At 52.6% G+C, this 23,290-nt stretch overlaps 1 protein-coding gene across 5 annotated transcripts in view; it reads left to right on the forward strand.

The window, feature by feature from the left end:
• Positions 1-23,290, forward strand: part of ZNF516 (zinc finger protein 516) — a 133,794-nt gene that overhangs the window by 88,558 nt on the left and 21,946 nt on the right. The window lies entirely within an intron of this gene.

Here is a 23,290-nt window from a genome sequence, read left to right on the forward strand (position 1 = left end):
GACCAGTCCGTGGTGAAGCCGCCCATTTGAGGTGGGTTCCTGACTGATGGGGTTGGCCTGGGCCTTCACCTATGGGGCGACAACAGCAGCTGTCGTCGGGCTGAGTGTGACGGTGTGGGTCGCTGTCTTGGACAACGTGTGCATTCATCCCGCGTGTGTCAGTGGAGTCACCAGCTCACGTGGCGCGTGTTGTAAAAAGTCTGCAGGGCTGATGACTGTGGATGTCTCTGAACGGATGCAAGCTTCACTGTGTGCTGAAATGAACTGTGCGCAGAACCGCGGTGAGAACACCACAGAACTGAGTGTCCCGAAAGTGAAAGGGACAGAAGGGAAGGCAAGAGCCAGGTGAGGAGGCCTGTGCAGTGCCATGCCACTCCCTCCCGGGCAGGGCCCGTGGCTGCTTCACTCCGAGTGCACTGCGGGGTCCTCCTCCCGCCTCCCGAGCCCCATCTGTGCCCCATGGAGCCCGTTCTGAGTGTCCTGTCCATTGCAGGTAGCACTGTGGTGGGTGTGGGCAGTGTGGGGTGGAGGCTGAGGGGGGAGGATCGCTTGAGCCCAGGAGGTCGAGGCTGCTCACAAGCTATGATTGCACCACTGCACTCCAGCCTGGGCAAGAGTGAGACCCTGTCTCAAAAAGAAAATTAAATAAATAAATAAAAATGCTGCTTTGTTTTGCTGCGTGCACAGGTCTGTGGGACAGTCTATCCTATGGGAGGCTGTAGAGTTTGGGGGGTCCTTGGGTTTGTGGTGCCAGGGCAGACCCTGTTCCCTGGAAACCGTGTCCCTGATGACCTCCTGGATGTGTCCTTCTCTTGGCCCTGGGAAGCTGGTTCGTCAGGTGTTGAGGAAAGCTAGAATCTGCCCAGCCTGTGCCTGTGATGGGCCCCGCACCTGAGATCTTTGCAGGGAGCGGAGGACAGGGTGCTGCTTACACTTGGGGTGCCGCGTGTGTTGAGAGTGAACCAAGGGGGGTAGCAGACCATTGACTGTGGCGTGGGACTCTCCTGTCTGCGGGGACAGTCCCACACTCACTCAGGCTCACACATGCTCACACTCAACGCTCACCACACAGATCTCACACGCACAGTGATATACTGGTGCACATTCAAACTTGTGCACATTCATGCTTTCATGCACATACATGCACACATGCTCAAACATGCTCACATGCTCATGCACATACACACATGCTGATCACACACACATGCATATGCTGATGGTCACACGTGCTCACAGTTATGCACAAACTCGTGTGCTCACCCGTATACAGAGGCACACGCATCCTCCACAGATGCACTCATAACGCATGCTCAAACATGCTCAAACGTGCTCATGCTAACACGCACAAACGCATGCTTACATTACACTCCTAGGAACACACAGTGCACACATGCAAACATGTTCACACATGTCACACGCACACACGGAGTCATACATGCACAAACATGCTCACTTGCGCACATGGTTACACACATGGTCACAGACACTCAAAAACGTGCACACATGCTCACCTCCACACACTAAAACAATTCACACACATGCACCCTCACACATAGTATGTGCATGCACACATACACGCAGTCGACATGCGTGAGGTGCTGGAGTGGGGCGAGTGGGAGCGTACTGTCGCCCCCTGGCCCTCACTGGTACGTGTGTGGATCTGCAAGTGAGATCCTCGGGGACCCCTCTGGCTCTGCGGTTCGTGGAAGGAGCGATACCATGTGGGACCACCTGCTTCCGAGGGTCTTCCCTCTGCTCAGGGCTTGAGGTTGGTGACTTTTCAGCAGCGTTCCTCCCTGGAGACCGCTCAGTGCGAGATGTCAGGAGAGCCGCAGGGTGGAGGGGGAGGCTGGGTTCTGCTCCATCCTGCCCTGGGGACATGAGCCCCAGGCTGTCAGCCTGTCCGCTACCTGCACTGATACTCACGTGTGGGCCACAGGGAGTGGTGGGCAGTGTCCTCATGAGCAAGCTGCCTACCTGCTCGTTGTTCGCAGAATGCTTAGCCCTTGGAACTGTGCTCTTTGAAAACATCGGGGCTATTGCGGGAGCTATGTACATTTCCCCAGGTTGTGAAATAATAAGCATTTCATGACCTGGAGTTGCATCTTTTAGTCTTGATGTGAATGCATCATTTAGATCATAAAATCGGTGGAAATCTGTAAACAGAGGTGAGGCCCTTGTAATCTGCTTAGCTCATGGTATGCATGTAATTTCTCCCTCTGGTTATTAAGGATATGGATTGGATGCTCTCGGCTTTAAAAATTGCCTCAAAACGTGCACCTGTTTTCTCCCTTTAAAGCATGGTGAACTCATGGGCATGAGACTCTAGACCTCGCGGTTGGTTGTAAGAGGAATGTGAGGGTCAGGGCCGGATCCGCTATGTCCCATTATCCAGGCACCAACCCTCAGTCCTCCCAACACACACCACACTGTGACTCTCTTGTGGGAAGTTGTGCAAAGGCGTGTGTGACTGCACATGTGTGCCTGCAGGTGTGGCGGTGTGCGTAGTTGTATGAACATCTGTGCATGCATGTGCTTTGTATGTGCACCCATGTTGGTGCGTGTTGCCGTGTGCCAGTGTGTGTGGCTGCCCACCTGACTGCATGTGTGTGAGAAGAAATGAACCAGGTCAGGCAGACAGGTGCAGGCAGCCCTGGGCAAGGGAAGCGTCTCACGGGTGCACAAGTCTAGGACTGCTGGATGGACTTCAGATGAATCTGAACAGCTGAAGCAGATGCGTGTTATGTGTGTGGTAGACGCAGGGTAGATAACATGGTAATTATAAGAAATAGCACCATGGATGATAATGGAAATGACAACAGTGCCTGGAGAGCTGCAGCTTGGTGCCGTTGGTGACGTCCGGTCTGGTGGCAGGCAGGTGGCTTGGCAGTGGCTGGAAGGTGCCCAGGTGAGCACGGTCTCTCTTTGTGGGTGGCTTCCGGCTCTCAGCCCTGTGGCTTTGACACTGCCGTACGGTCCGTAGATCACCTGCGGTCCTGCAGAGCAGACGGCAGCTGCCAGCCTGTGGACACGGAGGGCATCAGTTCAAGGCAGTAGAAGTGCAGTGGCCGGATGGAGCTCTCTTTCAGGTCAGAGACGAGAAGTCACATGAGAGGCAAACCTGTCCAGTCATCGCTGAGCTGAAGAAGTTCGTTTGGATTGCGGAACGCAGACGTTCAGATCACTTCCCATTTGGCAATCGTGACCATCTATAAGTTGTGTTCTTGGAGAAGGGATGGGTTCCTCTGTTCCCCACGGGGAGCAGGGCCACTTGGCCCACAGTCTGTCCTGTCCCGTGGGTGGCAGAGGAGGACACAGGTCACACAGGTCCAGGTTCTCAGCTGCGGGGACGCCTGCAGCTTGCATGACAAGGACATGTCCTTGGACCTAGGCTTTATAGGACGGTAAAGCTGCATGGGTCTGGGGAACCCTTCCTGTCCTCTGGGTGTGGTTCCGGGAGGTTACAGGAGGGCGCCCTTTCTTCAGGGTTACTGCCGGCTTCACTTCTGGAGGCAGCTCCACAAGACAGTCCAGTGTGGATCTTGTTCACTGCTGAACTCAGTGAGAGGGATTGTGGCCACTGGCACAGTGAGTCAATTCATTAGTGTTGCCAAAGACAACATCTTCAGCAAATAGAGGGCAGGGGGCTGAGGCTTGTGCATACACAATTTGTCTTCAGAGAACCCCTCCCGACCCTGTGGGATGCAAGGACCACTGGTCATGTTCACACACACACAGGTGTACACAGTGCATACAGATGTACACACAAGTGCACACAGGTGTACACACGCACAGGTACATGCACAGTGTACACACAGGTGTACACACACAGGTGTATACATGCACACATACAGGTGTACACGCACACAGATGCGTACACACAGGTGTACACACAATGTACAAAATGCACACAGGTACACAGGTGTACACAGGTATACACATACAGGTGCACACGCAGGTGCACACACATGCCCACAGGTGTGCACACATGCACACTGGTGTACACACATGCACATACTGGTGTACACACGCACACTGGCATACACAGCACAGTGTACACATGCAGGTGTACACCCGCACACTGGTGTACAGCACACAGGTGTACACACATGGAGTTATACACACGCACATGTGTACACACCACACAAGTGTACACATGCACACAGGTGTACACACATGCACACACTAGTGTACACACGCACACTGGCGTACACACCACACAGGTGTACACATGCAGGTGTCCACACGCACACTGGTGTACACCACACAGGCGTACACACACGCAGTTATACACACTCACACTGGTGTACACACCACAGAAGCGTACACATGCACACAGGTGTACGCACATGCACACACAGGTGCACACACCACACAGGTGTACACACACGCAAGTGTACACATGCACACTGGTGTACACACCACACAGGTGCACACACACACAGGTGTACACATGCACACGGGTGCAAACGCACACAGGTGCACACATGCACACACAGGTGTACATATGCCCACAGGTGCACACACAGGTGCACACACAGATGTACACATAGGCACACACAGGTGCACACACCACACACAGGCTTACATATACACAGGTGTACACACACACGTACGTGCAGTCATTCTATAGTGGAAATTGCTTGTGCAGAGTTGGCACTCAGACAAACTGGCTTTCTCTCTCCCTCTTGAGAACCTATAAAACAGTCGTGGAGAAATGCAGTCTAGTGTGAGGTTGGCTTCGTGAGCCCTGGGAGGGAGGGGGCTGGGCAGGCCGGTCATGCTCTGGGCTCACCTTCTCGCCCCAGGACTGCCGTCCATCTGTCCAGGGGCCACGTGGGGCCCTGTGCAGGGCATTTTGGAGATGGCCTTGGAGAAGCCTTTGGGCAGAGACGGACGGTCTCAGGCCTGGCCTCTTGTGACCAGCTGTGGGATGTAGTACTTGATGGAAAGCCGCTTGCTTTGCTTTCAAAATCTTGAATGCGTAGATCTAGGGCCCCAGCTTGGCCGGCGAGCTCCTGGGAAACAGTTGCAGAGATACTATTTTGTAACTCCTTCTCAAAATAGAAATACTGTATGACTGAGTGGCTGAGAAAATAAATGCAGTAATTAATGGCTTTCCAGAGATTATTCTGGGGCATTGAAATTCTTGTTTGGCTTTAAAAGAAAATCAGGTAAAATGAAGGTAAGCTAAGTTGAGAGCAAAACTTAACCGTTTATGCCAGAGGTTGCAATTTTTTTGGGGGGGTGAAAAATAAGACCTTGCCAATGACCTTGAGCAGTAGGGTATAACTCCCCGGAACTTAATGTTCCAATAATGGAACACTAGGCATGACAGGGAAGGAAAATATACTGCTTCCTCTTTCTAAAAATAGGAGAGAAGGGGAAAAAGAAGGAATGAAGAAGTCTGTGAAGGAGAAATGTATATATGCTTTTTGTTTGCACCATTTTAATGGACACCATAATTAAAACCTGTTTGTTACAACTTAGAGTGTTGTTTAGGAAGCCGACCTGAGATATTTCAGGAGCAATGCAGTGATGTGATTTGGGGAGCACTGCTGAAGTTGTGATGTGACCTGTCAGCCACGTCAGCTCTTTCCCGCAGGTATCTGTGGTGGAGTGGAACTTCTGAGACTCAGTATTTGTGTTGCATAATAATTTGAACTCTGCTTGTGGGAGACAGAAAACCTCCATGTTTCACATTTGTTTATATATTCGTAACCATAAAATGCTTTAGCTCTGCCCAGCTTTCTGGGTGGACAAGCTTCCTAACCCGATAGGCCGTGCCTATGTAGTTTGATGCCACCTGGTCACCTCTGCCTGCTTATAGCTTTAGAATCCACACTCTTAAGCACTGGGTCAGCACCACCCAGGTGATGAACTCACTGGAACCGTTAAGAGTAAGAATGTCTGATGGACAAGCTGGGATGTGTGTTTGTTTCGTGTTGTAAAATAATGAAGTTTTAACTCTGCAGGCATTTAGGTAGCAAATCCTAGCAAGTGCCCAGAAATAGCTGTTTGTAGTTACTCAGTCCATCTTACCAGAAGAGACACATCGCAGCACACAAGAATGACAATAATTGCAACATAAAGCTCTGTCTGGGAAAGGACTTTGAAAATTAAGTTGCGTCGCGAATACTGTGAACCTCTGCGGCTCCCGGGTTCCTCTCTGGCCCAGTCTCAGGCCTGGCGGTTGTCTGTTTCCCTCCCTGGCTTCTGCCCCAATCAGCCCCTTGGGAAATTGTCCCTCCATCTGTCTCCCCTTGCTCAGTCCGAATTTCCAGCTGTTCCAGGCTCTCCTGCCTCAGTTTGCCAAGGTGGGGTGCATGAAGGAGGAGCCAGTTTTTCGTGCGGGCTGATTGTTCTGCGGTGATGCTCTGCCCATCCCGTGGTGGGGGAGGCACATCCCTACCCTTGAAACCACCCCACTGGGAGACCAAACCAGGCTGAGGAGCCAGATGTCTGAGCAGGTTCTATTTCACCGCTGCCTCACTCACAATTTTAAGTGGTTATTGCTGGTTCCAACCAGAAGCATGTGAGGACTGGTGGTTCCGTCTCCTGCAGGCGGTGACCACCTGGGACCGACGTTGCATGGACGATGTCACCCAGAGCTCAGTTAAGGGGATGAGAGGATTTCCTGAGTTATACAGTATCGGGGGGTCCTGGGTCTAGAACTCAGCTTCCAGAACTTGAGTCTAGAGGGGACAGAACACCACCCAGGTGCCGTTTCCCTGACCCTCCCTTCCAGCGCTTAGAATACACCCAGGCTTTCGCTGAGATAGCCTTCTTGAAGCCAGCGTCGAGGGCGTTTTCAAGTGAGTTGCTAAATTACTAACATATTTTACGTCCACTGCTAACTCATTCCATTGAATAAGTTTTTGAAAGGTTAGATATTTTTGAAGTTGGATATGCTGGCTATATAATCCACCACATCTAATGTTCATGGACATATTTTTCTTAATTCCATTTTTTGCCAAAATGCAAGCATATTATTAATTTAAAGCCCACTGCATTTTTAGCCTCTGAAAACATGAAGGTGCAAACTGAAGTTTGCAGGTAAAAAGGGTGCACTGCTGTGCTTCAAGACATACGCGTTTGTATTGATGGCCTTCTAAGGCAAGTTTTTGCTGTAAGTCTTTTGCAGGTAAATGCCTGTTATTCAAAAGTGGATGGTTCTTCCACGCCGGTCTCACGTGTGGGACCACAGGCTAGCACCCGGGCCGGGAGGGAGTCAGTCTATAGCTTGGGCGCAGGTGCCATCTAGTGGCGGCTGCCGTGCAGTGCTGTGTCCAGGGTGCCTCGGGGAAAGCCGCCTTCCTGTGTCACTGAGGACAGAGACTGCTTGTGTTAAGAAATGGCCTTTGTTCTGCAAGTCACACACATGCCTGATTTTAAATCTGGAGACTCTCCGAATAAGTAATCCTGATTTTTTTAAAAAAGGATCATTACAGTATTTTTGTAACAGGCACGGAATTTGGATTGTGTGTTTTTGGACACTGAGGCAGTGCCACAGAAGTCGTTTAGAAAGCCACGCGTTGTGTCTGTTAGTTGGCTTTAAGTTGGAGAAGTGTATGGTGTTATTTCTCTTCCTGAGACTTCCCGCCTCCTACACCTCTTAAAACACTTTGTGTACAGGAAAACACACACGTGGTTTAGTTGTATTCTTTGTGATTCCTGTTGGAAGATTCTAGACTCCCATTCCTTCAGAAAGCAAATGCAAAACTTGCTTTCTCTCCAGCATCTGCAAGTCGCATCAGCCCTTTCTTCCCAACAGTCTCCGCCACCGTTCTCGGTAAGACTTTGTGTGCGGCCTTTGTGCTAGCTGGCATCTGGTTCAAACAGCTGCGTCATACAAGGAAAGGTTCGTGTTAGCTAATTATTTTTTGCAAACTTGGATAAATTTGTAAATGGAAGTCTTCTTTGCTATCTAATTAAAGTATGGTTTGCCGTGTTTTAAAAACAGTAAAAGAATATATTGATTGCATTTTCTCCAGTGGATGCGTTCTGGTTTGCCGCTGGGATTTGGGGTGAAGGACGGTGTGGAAAGTGTAGAGTAGCTGTGAAAGCTGACTTGAATTCGATTCACTTTAGCACTTGATTTGCAACAGAAAAACCAAACCTGCGCAGCACTTCTTTATGGTGGAGTCAACAGGAAGCAGTTTACAGTGAATTCTAGGGTTCTAGAACGTGATTATATTTATGCTGGATAAACTGCTATTTAAGTGAAAGCTGCCATGGAAGCTAGAGTTATTTGATTAACCTTTAAATTGTTGATTTTATATTCACTGATTTAAAAAGTAACATGAATAATTTGTATAGTCAGAAATCCTATATTTAAATGGGACTGTTTTTGTTCAGATACTAAAATACAGCTTCCAAGGCCAGGGGTGCATGGGCTCATGCCCGTAACCCAGCACTTTGAGAGGCCAGGGAGGATCACTTGACCCTAGGAATTTGAGAACAGCTTGGGCAACAGAGTGATACCAATCTCTGCAAAACATTAAAAAAAAAAATAGCCAAGCATGGTAGCACACACCCGTAGAACCACCTACTTAGGAGGCTGAGGTGGGAGGATGCCTTGAACCTGGGCAGTTGAGGCTGCAGTGAGCTGTGATCGCATCAGTGAGCTCCAGCCTGGGTGAGACAACAAGACCTTACGTGAAAAACAAATAAAATATGGTGTCCACAGTGCTAAGATATTTACATAATTTTCTGTTAACACAGGTAACGTATTTTTGCAAGTTGTGTTAATAGATTATCAAGAGTGAAGACGTGTACTCAGTTATCCAGAAAAAGTAGAATAAACATGTTGAGGTTTAATTTATAAAAATTTTATAATACTCAGTTCCGCGTCGCTCTAGTGCCAGCATTTTCTCATTCAGAATTTTTTTTTTTTTTGTAGTTCACGTTGCGTGTGTAATGATAGGAATGAGAAAGCTTTGAAACATTTCTTTAGGAGAAGCTTTTCTGGCCATGGGACTGAACTGGATGATTTGGCAGCAGCGTTGATTCTATATGAAGGAGCAGGGCTGCCCTTCTATGAGGACGAGGGCAAGACCCACGTTGCCACTTCCGCTCCATGGCCTTGGTGTTGGGGATCTCTCCCTGACTCGGTGCCTCTGGAGGGGCTTGTGGCTTCCTGATTGGCTGCACCCGCTTCTGGAGGGGCTTGCGGCTTCCTGATTGGCTGCACCTGCTGCTGGAGTGGCTCACGGCTTCCTGATTGGCTGCACCTGCCACTGGAGGGGCTCCTGGTTTCCTGATTGGCTGCACCTGCTGCTAGAGGGGCTCCCGGCTTCCTGATTGGCTGTACCCGCTGCTGGAGGGGCTCACGGCCTCCTGATTGGCTGCACCTGCCTCTGGAGGGGCCCGTGGCTTCCTGATTGGCTGTCCTGATTGGCTGGCGTCTGAAAGCAGTTATGAATTTTGTGGCCTCTGAAAGCAGTTATGTGTCCACCGGCTGTCCCGTGTCCCCTGTGTCCCTCCGAAGCACGGAGTCGGTCTGTCTTGGTGATGGTTTTTTTTTTTTTTTTTCCCAGGAGGAGAACTTCCAGGTCGCAGCACCCCGTGGCAGTGCTTTTCAGCGTTTCCGTTTCTTTGGCTGTGGTGGCACAGGCAGCTTCCGTCTTGTGTTTTAGTGGAAAAGCCCCCTGTGGATATGGAGCTAATGCTTTTCTCGGGTATTTTCTGCGTCGTACCCAGAAGCATCGTCCTGCCTGCGGTGCTCCGGCCTCTGCCTTTCAGTGGAGGCTGGAGCTGGCTTCTCCGCAGCTGGGAGACCCGCTCTGCCTGGAGCTGAGCTCCGTGCAGCTTGAATATCCTCCCAGGGACTGCGTTCCCCCGCGGTGCCTGTGCAGTTTTCTCTCTCTCAGTGTCTGGCATTTGGATTGTCTTAGAAACTCAAATTGTGTTGAAATCCGGACACCTGATGGCATCACGTTTCCCCTCTCAGGACAGGTTAAAAGTGGTAAAGGATGGGTCTTGAGAAACGCTCGCTGTTCGTGACGGTGATGTTCTTGCTGTCAGATCTGGTTTTTCGGTAACTTGTGAACTTTGCTATAAAAGTCACTGCAGATTCACAAATATTAAAATTAAATGCTGAAGTTGTGAAATGATGTTGAATGCAGTGGCCCTGAATTGTGCGATGGCGTCGGGCTCCCGAACTGTATGCACCTTCACCCTGTGAGGAGGGACACCCTGCGCTCCGTATGTGGCTGGAACCCCCAGTGTCATTTGGATAGAGGCTGTGTCCTTGTATGTCACAAATAACCTATTTGCTCCTCACCCTCATACACTCGTATGGGGCTAGTTTTGTAGATTTTTCTTTTAAATAACAGGGAGCATCTAAGAAGAGGGAAGAGGAAGGTTGTGACCATCTCCTAACCACAGCTGCTGGGGATGGGACAGCCAGTGACCTGAACTTCCCGTTTGCTGTCACCCCGACCCCTGTCTACCCTTCGAGATCATCACTGCAGATACTACACCTGGATTTCAATGAAGAGTGGGCAGCTGATGAAATCGCTCACCTTCTGGGTCGAGAGCAGGGGTGCTGGGGAGACGCAGGGCTTCTTCCTGTGCCTGCAGCTTTGTGCAGTTCCGGGCGGGGAAGCCCGCGGCTGTGGAGCTGGACGAGGAGCGGGTTCCTGCCCCTGAAACCCTCGGCTCCTGCAGGGCGGCTGGCCGATCTCACGTCTGCGGTGTGACCCGGTGGAGACGTCATTTTGGAAGCGCTTTATGTTACCATCATTTAGAGTTTCATTTCCGTGGCATGGACTGGTGCATCTGGTTTCGGGGAGAGGCTCCCTCATCGAGAACGCGTGGCCTCCGGTCCGTGGCCCCTGACTTCAGTTACTTAGCTCCCAGACGCCTGCCTCAGCACCCACGAGGTCGGTAACGGGGTTAGGTGCTGCGCTCCATGCTGCTGGGACCCATACCTGCCCCCGAGCTGCCTGTACACCCCTCAGTGTTCTTACCTGCAGGCCCTTAAGAAACACCTGTGGCGTTATCGAATTCACCTCCCACTTCACCGTTCCTAGAGTACTTTCCCATGCACTGTCTCATCACGTGTGAGTCTTGGGTATCAGATGACTTCTGCTCACCTCATTCATCCCATAAATAAATGCTTGTTGATGTTCCCTCTACCAGGAGCCAGATGTGCTACATACTGGCGATGAAGCTGTGAAACGGGGTTTGCTTTCTTGGTGTCTGGGAGATGCTCGTTCAGGAGGGGGTGCGGCCTTGTGAATTCGGGGGAAGCAGCCGGCGCAGAGGCCCCGTGGCAGCAGGAGTGTGCCTGTGTTGGAAACGCACTGTGCAGGGTTAGGGCCAGAATCCCCAACCACAACCTCAAGGGGAGCCATGCAGGGGCTCTCTGTGACTTTGCTCCGTCAGTTTCCAGCATTCCTGCTGGGCCTGAGATGACCAAATGTTCACTGGTGTGTTTATTTAGAGCAGGAGGAGTTGAAATCGGGCCTGAGTTTGAAAAGTGAACACTTGGGATATTGTCCAGTTCCCCGAATTTACCAGCTTTTAGTCAGAAAGGGCGTGCGTGGGGCCAGCGCAAGGACTGGGCTCCCGCGTGTGTGGACAGTGCCCTCTGCTGGAGGCTGTGTTTTTACCCAGCTTTCCACCTGCCTCCCCCCACCTGGCCTCCTGCTTTCCCACCCGCCCTCCCCCCACCTGGCCTCCTGCCTTCCCTCCCCTCACCTGGCCACCTGCCTTCCCTCCCCACACCTGGCCTCCTGCCTTCCCTCCCCACACCTGGCCACCTGCCTTCCCTCCCCACACCTGGCCTCCTGCCTTCCCTCCCCTCACCTGGCCTCCTGCCTTCCCTCCCCACACCTGGCCACCTGCCTTCCCTCCCCCCACCTGGCCTCCTGCCTTCCCTCCCCTCACCTGGCCTCCTGCCTTCCCTCCCCACACCTGGCCACCTGCCTGCTTTCCACCTGCCCTGCCCCTACCTGGCCTCCTGCTTTCCTGGTCTCTGCTCTTGAATGTGCGAAGGGCTTCCCAGGCTGCACTACTTGCTGGGTGACTTGTGTTGCCTGGGACACATTTTGAGCCCCGTGAACGCCGCCTTCTGAGTAAAGAGCCCTGTGTGCCCACCCCAGAGCCTGCAGCTGACCGGAAGACTGTAAAACTAGAACCCATTGTTAGTGCCCCTCCCTGAGGGCTTACGTCTACTTAGGAGCCTAAAGTCTTTCCCTGGATGGCTGAAGATGCTGCTTTCCCTTTTCTATGAAATCTTCTCATTTTCATGGGGACAGGGAGGAAAAGGCCACCCTGAGCCCTGATGCCTGTCCCTAGGCTGTGCTGCGTTTCTTTGGTCCAGTGGCCAAGTCCTCTCTGGCTGTCTGGTTCGATGGTCATCGCCCGTGGTGGAGATGGGGCTGTTCTTTAGCCGTGTGCTCCCTGGAAGCCAAGGGCAGCACTGTGAGCCATGGAGAGAGGACCGTGGCGTTGTTGGCCTTGCTGTCCCTCTCCCTCTGTGGTTCACATTTCCCTGCTCTTGTGGCCTCTCTGCTGTGGGCCTCCCTGCCCGGCCTCCTCCTGCCCAGCCCTTCCTGTCCCTGTCTGGTGGGATCTCTGGCCTTCAGGGCACAGCTGAGACAACAGCCTTGTCCCCACAGCACACAGGTGGGGCTGGGGTCACGGGACGACCAAGACCTCCATGTCTGTGGCTCTCCCCTGGCCGCCTGGGCACCTGTGGAAGTCCCGGTTTCTAATTTGGTGTTTTCATACAGGTCTTGTAGGGCTGGTGCGATCGCCCAGGCCACTAGGGTGTGAGTACATTATGTTGGGGACCCCTGCCCTAATCAGGTGTCCTGGAGGGGGCCCAGCAGGAGTAGCTCTGCAGCTTAGGGGAGGATCTGACTACAGATGAGTCTGCAGAGGGAGCAATTAGGGTTGGCGTTAGAGTTGGGTTAGGGTTAGGGTTAGGGTTGGAGTTGGGTTAGGGTTAGGGGTTAGAGCTGGGTTAGTGTTAGGGTTATGGTTGCAGTTGGATTAGAGTTAGGGTTAGGGTTGGGAATTAGGATTAGGGTTGGGAATTAGGGTTCGGTTTAGAGTTGGGTTAGGGGTTAGGGGTTAGTGTTAGGTTTAGGGCTTATGAATAGAGTTGGGTTTTAGGGTTATTGATTAGTGCTAGGGTTAGTGGTTAGGGTTAGGGTTAGGGTTGAGGGGGTTAGTGTTAGCGGTTTGCATTGGAATTAAGTGTTAGTTGTAGTTTTTTGGGGTTAGGTTTTTAGCTAGGACTAATCTAGGGTTAGTGCTAGGTTTAGGTTTAGGTTAGGGTTAGGGTTAGGGTTAAGGGTTAGGGTTAGGGTTAGGGTTATGGTTAAGGGTTAGGGTTAGGGTTAGGGGTTAGGGTCGGGTTAGGGTCGGGTTAGGGTTAGGGTTAGGGTTAGTGTTAGTGTTTGGCTTATACTTATGCTTACGGGTTAGGGTTAGGTTAGGCTTTGGCTTATGCTTATGCTTAGTTCCCTTCCCCTTCAGCCCCCCCTTGCTCACACCCTTTCACCCCAGAACCCTTTTCCCAAAGTGCAGTGCTCTTCATACCGTTTTCTCTCTCTCTTTTTTCAAAGCCTTGCAGCACGTCTTCATGGTTTCTTTGTGTAATCCCGGCCCCTTTTGGGGACCCTGGCTGTCCCCAACTTCTGCTCTTTCCTTGCTTGGTTTTCCTCCCTGATTACCCCCCTGGGATCTAGGGCCACCTTCCAGTGTTGATTTGCCCAGCATTATGGGGTGTGTGTTATGATTGGCGCATTTGAAGCTGGCATCAGCTTGCACCTTGATCACTGTAGATAAGCTGCTTTTTGCTTCAGGTTTCTTACCAACAAAACGGGACAGTGACCTTTCCTCCCTCCACCTGTTCTGAGGGGCCGGTCATGGATGTGAAGTTCCTGGCATGGTTTCTGGCACCTAGTGATCCCGGGAGGTGCCGTGTTCACCGCATCTCTACTGGGTGCTTCTGGCTGTTGCCTGCAGTGCGCAGGCTATTTTTGCAAACCCAGCTTCTCTCTGAAGGAGAACGACTGATGTCCTTGTGGGCTGCTGTGTGCGGGACCCAGGTGGTTCTGTGTTCCTCGTTTCCCGGGTGACCTGTGGGGTCTCGCTGGCAGGCTGGCTGCTTGGCCATCTTCCCAAGGCCTCCCTGGTGCTTCCCTGGAATCCTCTGGTCCTTGGTGAGCTGGGATGCATTCTGAGATGGGTGCTGTCCTAGGTACATCACTGCCCCTCTCTGACTTGGGACCCACCTCGCGGGTGTGTGCTTTGGGCTGTATTGTAAAGCCGCTGGTGTAAACCCCAACACTGGGGCACCATGGGGAACCGAGACACTGCGGTCTTGGTTCCTCGTGGATTTCATTGCAGACATTCATGATTCATTTCTGGCAGATTTGCTCATTCTCATATAAAAATGACCAGCTTGTGTTCATTACCAGTTTGTGTTCATGATCGCATGCTGCCTGTGATCGCTCCTTACCACAGGTAAAGTCACATGACCGAGCAGGACCAGCTGCAAGATGCTGTGAAACAGCCTTTTCCCCAGACCCACCTGTCTCCCTCCTGGTTCCTAGGGCAGCGGGCTGTGGTGGCTGCCTAAATGCTCCTCAGAGTGAAATAGCTGCTTGCTATTTTTAAAGATATTGATTAAGAAATGACAAAGCATTTTTTTAAAAGAAGCATGTTTCTACTTTGTACTGCTTAAACATACCTGTGCAAAATCAACTAAGTCACAAGGAATTGAACAGAAGGAAAAATGACATTGAAATGTACATAAGAAATGAAGTCAGTCTTGTCTGGTTAGCAGGTTTTGGGTCATTTCCACATACAAAGCTTAGAACCTTAGCATTGTCAGGGGCGGGGGAAGGTCTGTGCCTGCAGGGTTCCCGGGAGCTGCCTTCCGCTTCCCTGCCCCTCTGGGTGGTGAGGGACGCACTCTTCACAAGGCAGCTGTTTCTCAGCTGAGCACTTCTCCCTTGGCCTCCCGTGAAATCTCATTCTCATTGATTTCTTTTTATTTGTCATATCTTGCCCAGCTCTCCTCAATCTTGGCTGCAATTAGAATCACCCAGAGATCTTTTTTCTTTTTTTTTGAGAATGTGCGGGCCACTCCTGAGAAACCTGGGCCTTAGGCAAGGCTCTGGCCTTGATCAGTTCTTGCCAGCTGTGGCCCGTGAGCTTGACAGATGATTCTGAGGCGGCCCTCAAGACTGTCCTGGAGGAACTGATTTTCGTGTGTCCACTCAGCGCTCACCGCAGAACATCGGGGTTTGAGGCAGCCCCCCTGTTTTGGGGGGAACAGCCCACATTCTCGCAGTCACTTTACTTGGTTCCCAGAAGCCTCCCCCAGGCCTGTTTCATTTATTTGCTGCTCTTCTGTGTGGTTCAGAGCCCAAGCTGGGCTCTGGCTACCCAGTGTGGAGAGAGGACCCTTGCCCAGCCCTGTCCTGGGCCTTCCTTCCCCGGCTGTTGCTCAGGATGGTTCTGTTTGATCTCAGCCATGAGCTGAGTAACTCACACTGAGCTGCGTCTTCTAGGAGCTGGGAGTCTTTTCCACGGCCAGGACTTTCTCTTCCTGCGCTGTGTTTTTCCTTATGGGATCTCGTCCTACTAGTTTGAAGCCTTTGTTCCACTTCCTTGAAAACTTCCGAGTCTCTGCTGCATCGGACTCCCTCATCTCTGAGTGTCGGCCCTGGTCTGATAAGCTTGTCCGGTTCCCTTTCTCCATCTGGGCTGTCGACGCACATGGTGGGCTCACGGGAGCATGGCCGCTGCAGGCTCCTCCCAGACCGCCTTCCTTGTGAATCTGAAACGGGAGAGTATCTTGACCTCTCGCAGAACTTGCAGCAGGGGTGTGGCTCATTTGCGCTCAAAGCCCTTCCAGGAGGGGGAACAAGCAGACGGCAGGTGCTGGAGCTGGGCGGGCGCTTTTGGGCACTGGCCGCATGGTAGGGTCTAGACAGTTAATGCTGTTTTAGCAGTTGCTGTCTGCAGACGGCTAAATGTTAAACCAGCTCAGTGGGGAGTCAGGGTGACAGCCGACAGCCTTTTTTTTTTTTTTTTTTTTTTTTTTTATAGGAGACACAGTCTCGCTCTGTCTCCCAGCCTGGAGTGCAGTGGTTCAATCTCGGCTCACTGCAACCTCCGACTCCTGAGTACAAGTGATTCTCCTGCCTCAGCCTCTTGAGCAGCTGGGACTACAGACACATGCCACCACGCCTGGCTAGTATTTTGTATTTTTAGTAGAGACAGGGTTTTACTGTGTTAGCCAGGATGGTTGTGATCTCCTGACCTCGTAATCCACCCACCTCTGCCTCCCAGAGTGCTGCGATTATAGGCGTGAGCCACCGTGCCTGGCCAGGGTGACAGCCTTTTTCACCCTGCCCTCTTGGTACCTGGGTCCTTGCCCGTTGTCCAGGAAGAGTTGGGTCACGTGGCCTTTGAAAGATGGTGAATGTGGGGATTTCACTGAGTGGTAGAGATGGCTCTCCACACGATGGATGAGAAGCTGGAAAGGGGATGGAGCGGGATGATCATCTTCCCCTGGAGTTCAGCCATGCCATGGCCAACCTCCTCTCTGACCATCCCCAGTCCGACTCCTCCTGATGTTCAGAGGCTCCTTCTCTCTTCTCCTCTGCTGTACTGTTCTGCCACTCTGCTGCTCCTCCACTCTTCTGCTTCTCTGCTCTTGGAGCCTGGGCTTGAGGTTTCTATAGGTACAGGATAGGGAGGCATGGCAGGCCAAAAGGGGCATCATTTGAGTGTGAAAACAGGAATGCCTGTTTCTGTTGAGGACTGTGGGTTTCCAAACTCGAGGGTGGGGCCTTTGCCCTCTTCCACCCAGTGTTTCCTTGTCTCCTGTCCGTATCAGATTCAGGAACATCCACTCCTGGGCAGAGCCATCGGGCCTGCCCCCAGCTTACCTCTGTGCACTAAACAGCCACAGTCTTCCTGTCCCCAAGACTGTCAGGGAGAGACAGGTCCATGTAAGCTTCGGCCTCCTGTATTACTGGCTTAGTAATCCTCTGAACAAAGAAAATCATGTTATATACAGTTGATGGGCTTTTGTGTGACTGTGTGACTGTTTTTTCTTTCTTTTTTTTTCTTGCCAAATCTGGGATAAAATATATTGAAATGACTTGTAGTTTATAAAGCTGCACGGCGCACGGCACTGACCGCATCTGCCTCTGCAGCAGGTGAGCGGCAGGACATGTGCAGACCTGAGCCGACGGACCCGCCCGCCGCCTGCCTTGCTGTTCAGTGCCTCCAGTCCTGCAAACGTACGCGGTACCGGAAAAGCTGAGCGTGTGTAAGGCATATAAGAATCATCCCTCAGGTTACTAACCTGGCTTAGGTGTGGTGCACAGACACGCCATGTCTCTTCAAAGCTTCTTCCTGTCTGTGATCCTGGTGGGGTACCTGGAAGAAGTGTGCATTTTGTGCACGTGTCTGACCCGAGCTGATGTGGCTGAGGTGAGAGGGGCTGCAGGCTGGTCCCGTGGTGGCTGTGTTCCAGGAGCAGAGTCCACGTGGATGCCGGAGGCTTCGGAGGGTGAGGCACAGTCCTGCTCAGGTGGCCGGGGCTCCAGCGGCGGGCTCTGGTCTCAGGGCAGCATGTGTCCAGTCAGCCGGCACTGGGAGATCAGTCCAGTGAGAATTTGGGGTGTTAACGGGTTCCACATGCCCGTGGTGGGTTTTTTCCTGCAGGAAAGATGTGGAAACTTCATGGGGAGTTTGCGCTGCTGAGTGATGGTTGCTGAAATTGTAGAATAAAATATTGAAGATGTTTGGCTACATAATGAAAATGCACGTGTGTGTGAAATTGTCAGTTGTAGAACCGGAAATCTTTAAAAGTCAAGCTCTCTTAACCTATCCATCAGAAAGAATGTCATTGTTACGGGGTTGAAAAATTTAGAATCAGATAAAAGTCCTCACCCAAGTCTCTGTACACGCAGATGTTCATTAAAGGGCTCCTTTCTGGTGCTTCTGATGCCGTTTTGGGGGTTGGGAGGTGAGAGGTTTTATTCCCAGGGCTCCTTGGAATTATGGTCACTTCACTAAATTCGTTACCTTCTGAGAAAGCGTGAAGCTTTCTTTCCTGTGTAATCTGAAGACTGTGGAACGCTTACCTTTTCTTAACCTTCATAAAAGTAGTGCCACTTCCTTGCCTCCTCCCTCACCTCCCGTCCCTTCTTACTTGTCAGCCTAAAGTTGAATAAGAGATGTCACTGATGAATGCAATGCTCGCAATTACCTGCTCATTCATTCCTCACTCCCTGTTAACATGCAGGGGAGCCCCGGGTGTTGAGCTGAGGCTGTGCCATGAACTCAAGTGCAGATGAGCCCAGCAGCTGTGCAGAGTGGGTCGCCTGCAGTCACCCTATGTGTTCCCCACAGCCCAGCCCAGCAAAGGACCTCAGCCCCCATCCCGGAGCGGGGCCTCTGACCGTCCCTTAGTGACCCGGAGAGGCTAGGTGAGCAGACACCCCTTCCTGCTCACGGAATTAACGAAATTGTATCTGTTACGGATGGAAATAATACAGTAATGGCCTTTATGAAACCCAATGTAAAGGGGCGGAAATAGGAGAAATCTTTATTTTAAACACTTAGGAAAGAACGTAGGCAAGAAAAGTGTCTCGCAGAGAGAGTGGGCTGCGCTTCAGAAGTTGGTTTCTGGAAGGGCAGCTCTGTAGGAGTAGCAGCTCAGGAAACAGGCCGGAGGACACCCTGTCAGTGCACAGGGGCCCCGAGGGTCCCGGCTGGGGGCCGGCGCTGCCTCCTGCAGGTGACCAGGGAGGGAGAGTGAGGCGGCTGCTCCGTGGGGGTGCAGCTCCCGTGGGGGTGCAGCGGGACTCCAGACGCAGGACCCTGCCCTTCAGCATCCCCAGAGCCGGGCACAGACCCAGGCTTCTGCGCATTGCACTTCCTGGAGTGACGGCCCGCAGGGCGCTCCTGGGGCCCGGTTTATTTTTCAGAGAAGAGAAGAGGCGCGGTGTGCACTAAGAGCCAAGTGCTTTAAAAACCAGTGGAAAACCGAAAACAAGACCAACAGGGAGAGCAGGGCGTCCGTAAGCGTGGAAGGCGCGCCTCGGCGTGGCTCCGTGGCCGTAGGCTTTTTGTTACGTCTATTTTACTACGATAAAATGTTTTTTAAGTGAAAGGGGAGTAAGTTTTCATAGAGAGCGCCCTGAACGCATCTCAGTGCTTTGAGGGTGGTCGTGTGTGCGCTGAGGACCTTGTCTCGGGGACTTTGGACGGCACAAGTCCTCCGCTCCCGGGGCCCCTGTGAAACGCTCGTCTGTGGTGAGCGGCAGTCACCAGCCAGGCCAGGCCAGCCTGGGGCGCAGTGGAGCTGTCCAAGCCCTCACTCGCGTTTGTGTGTCCAAGACACGTTCAGGAGGTCCCACTGAGGAACCCGGGAGCCCCCTGCTTGTGTGGGCCGAGGGCAGAGTGCCAGGGTGGCCCCGTCTGTGGTGTGCGCCTGCACACTCGTGGGGTCGGGAGTGACGCGCGCCTTCCCCAGGGCTGCGGAGGCCCGGCTGGCTCCTCGTGGTGCGGGCTTCCCTGCCCCCGGAGTACGGGGCGCGGATCCCACTTCGTCTACACCAGCCGCCTCCCGGCCTTTCTGAGCCAGTCCTCCCCTCTCTGGTGTGTGCTCTTGGCACTGCGGTCAGGGTCAAAGGCAGCCATCTGGGCACGGCTGCGCCAGGCTCAGATCCCCACTGTTCTCTTTATCTGATAAAGTGCCTGGTGAGCACTGCCACCGAGGGACCGTCATGGGGGGGCACTGAGCAGAAGTGCTTTGCCCCGCAGACCTCCCCACCCGGCAAGGGAGCCACGGAACCAGGCGTTTCCTAACCAGGCAGCCAGGGCCCCTCCTCCCGAGGCTTTTCTAACTGAGTCCTTCCATTTCCGGATCAGGGCCACTGAAACATCAGAAGCCACCTACGCCAGGTCCCAATTGTGGAGGAGGGGGTGGGGGCCGTGAGGGCCGTGGAGGGGGGCATGGGAACCGTGTGGGGGTGGGGGCCAGGGAGGAGGGCGCGTGGGTCATGGTGGGGGCATGGAGATAGTGGAGGGGGTGCAGGTGTGTCCTGTGCCTGCTGCCACTTGCGGGGGGTGCCCTGAGGAGCCCTGTTTGCCAGTGGTGGAGCTTATTTCTCTGGGAGGTTCACCTCGCGTGTGCAGTAGATGGAATGCCGTAGTCCATGAGAATGAGGACTATGGAAAAGGGATACATTAAGTCAGAATGGCACTCAGGAACCTGGGAACGGCGGATGGGTGTCGTGGTCCCCTTGGGCTGCTGGGGAGGCCCCTCATCTTACTTTTGTTTTGACCTGGCTGTAAGGAATCCTTGGCTGTGTTAGGCGACAGCACTTTGCCAGGCATGCTGGACTTGACGGCAGTTTATTCCGGTGATTGAGGGCCTTGGAGGGTCCTTGTCAGCAGCGCTGGGGCCAGGAGCCAGGGACGAGGGGCAAAGGCGTCTGTTCTGTGGCTTCTGATGACAAACGTGGGGAGTGTTTGGGCCCGCACCTCTGCACGCCAAGGCCTGAGGCCTGGTCAGGAGCTGGCTGGAGGCCTTTGCTGTTTGAGTAGCCCTGATCCTGTAACGGAAGAAATCTCAGCTGGAAGAGGGTTCGGGAAGAGGGTCCTGGCTCTGGCTGGAGAGGTGCTTGGTTCCTTGCTGCTGAGGATCCATGTGGTCTTGGCTTTGACGTGCGCCTCTCAAGTTAGACACGTTTTCTTCCTTGGAAAGGAAGTAGTTCCTTGGGAAGCTCTTCAGTCTGTGCCCATCAGCTGCTTCTGCAAGAAGCTTCTGTTTCCCACGCCTGCCTCTCGACAGTGGAGACCGCATGGTCCTGCGTGTCACCCACCCCTTCTGGGGTGGCTCGGGACTCTGCAGGGTCTGTGTTCCAGAAGCATCTTTCCATTCACTCCCCGCCAGTGACTTTGGTAACTTGGGCTAGACCATTCACTTTTTTTGTTTTTTGAGACAGAGTCTGGCTCTGTCGCCCACGCTGAAGTGCAGTGGCATAGTCTTGGCTCACTGCAGCCTCCTCCTTCTGGGTTTAAGCGATTCTCCTGCCTCAGCCTCCTGAGTAGCTGGGATTACAGGCACACAGCACCATAATTTTGGTATTTTTAGTAGCGACGAGGTTTTGCCATGTTGGCCAGGCTGGCCTGTACAGTGATCCACCTCGAGTGATCCACCTGCCTCGGCCTCCCAAAGTGCTGGAATTACAGGTGCTGGCCACCATGCCTGGCTAAGTTTTGTGTTTTTAGTAGAGATGGGGTTTGCTGTGTTGGCCAGGCTGGCCTCAAACTCCTGGCCTCAAGTGATCCACCCGCCTCAGCCTCCCAAAGTGCTGGGATTAGAGGTGTGAGCCACTGTGCCCGGCCAGATTATTCGCTTTTAGTTTATCATGTAGTGTGTTGGTCAGAGGTACTGGCAGTTCCAGGTGATGTTTGTGATTCTGTTGGGAACATTTTGGAAGCGTTGACGGTCTTTGCAAACCTCACAGATGTACAGCGGCAGGTTACACAGCTGCACTGTTTCCGCTTACAGATTCCACTGCTAGTCCTGAACATGTGTGTTTGGAAATCTTTGTCCCTTTGCTGCGGGGAAAATGAGATCTCTCTCTGCCGGATGTTGCTTTTCGTCGAATATTTAAAAATGAGTTGAATGTACTGAGCACCACTCTGACTTAAATGAAGGCCAACGTTTCCTCTTTCCTGCGCTGAGTTCTAGGTGAAATGCATGTTTGACCCATGGTGCGTCCTAGTGCTGCTGCCTCCTTTCTTTTATCAGTGTCTGCATATGACGGACTAATATACCTGGCTTCATCGATTTATTTTTTATCATGTTGTATTACTACTGTTACTATTTTTGAGATGGAGTCTTGCTCTGTGGCCCAGGCTGGAGTGCAGTGGTATGACCTCGGCTCACTGCAGCCGCCTCCTCCCAGGTTCAAGTGAGTCTCCTGCCTCAGCCTCCGGAGTAGCTGGGACTTCAGGCGCCTGTCACCACACCTGGCTAATCTTTGCATCACCATGTTGGCCAGGTTGGTCTTAAACTCTTGACCTCAGGTGATTCGCCTGCCTCAGCTCCGCATAGTGCTGGGATTGGAGGCTTGAGCCACCATTTCCAGCCCTGACTTTATTTAAATATTGGCTTTTAGGAGCCGGTAGGTGTTGGAGAGTTTCTTCCTCTTTTGTCTCATCTCACCAGTTCTGCTGACGAATCCTTACTGCTAACATTCTTTAACACGGACAGATCCTTTAAAATTGCTGTGCGATTTGCTCACTGACTGCCCACTAACTGGAAACCAGCATTTGGTACTGTGTCCCTGAGATCCGGGCAGGCACCTTCAGCGACAGGCGCGCTCGCACCCCGATGAAGAACCCATCGGAATAGGTTTGTTACCAGTTTGATGGGATTCCTAAGTGTTATTGCCAAAAATATACTTGGATTCCTAAGTGTTATTGCCAAAAATATAGTTAAAACATTTTAAAAGAATGTCCTGAGTTAGCAGATCCCTGTGTTCTACTGGACATTAAAAACCTTTAACCAATCACGTGGGCACTTGTTGTGAGTAGACACCCACCGAGGCCCGGCTCGGAGGTGAGAGGCCGCAGGTGGCAGCTGGCGGCGAGGAAGCCTGTGTTTTCTTTGTAGTTCAGAGGTTTCCGGAAACCCGGGAGCATCTTTACGCCTTCACAGTTTCCATGTCTAGATTTAAGTAAACCCAAGGCCGTAAATGCAAACATAAAACCGAATTTCTGTTAATCTGTGTTGTGTCCGAGTGCATGTGGTCTCGTCCAACTTGGGCAGAGCCTTAAACCTTGGTGGCATTTTCCCCGTCCCGCGGCGTTCCTTAGGTAAAGTGGGAGGGTTGGGATTGCACCAGCCCTCCGTGGCACAGAGCCCATCCCGGACGGTGGCTCAGTCACACACTGTCACGTCTGACCCTCGGGCGCCGAGCTTCTCCGGGCAGCCAGCAGGTGGCGGCGTGGAGGCGGGTAGCTCGGCTGCCCTTGGCTCCTGGGCCTCTGGGGCACTTGGTGGCGTCGAGTTTTAGGCTTGAGAATTGGACCTCACAGGAGGGATGCGTAGGGGTGGGGCCCCGGGCGGAGGTGGAAGGTGGTCGCAGCCCAGCAGCTTCGGAGGCAGACCCTGGGGTCCTTTGGCGAGTAAGCTGCCGGCCAAGCCTGCCTCTGTGGCTGTGGACGCCGCCTCACTTCTCTGGTTTTCTTACCCTGCCATGAATGATTGTGAAGATTCCAC

Source organism: Saimiri boliviensis, chromosome 13 (assembly GCF_048565385.1).
Source record: "Saimiri boliviensis isolate mSaiBol1 chromosome 13, mSaiBol1.pri, whole genome shotgun sequence".
Taxonomy (NCBI): domain Eukaryota; kingdom Metazoa; phylum Chordata; class Mammalia; order Primates; family Cebidae; genus Saimiri; species Saimiri boliviensis.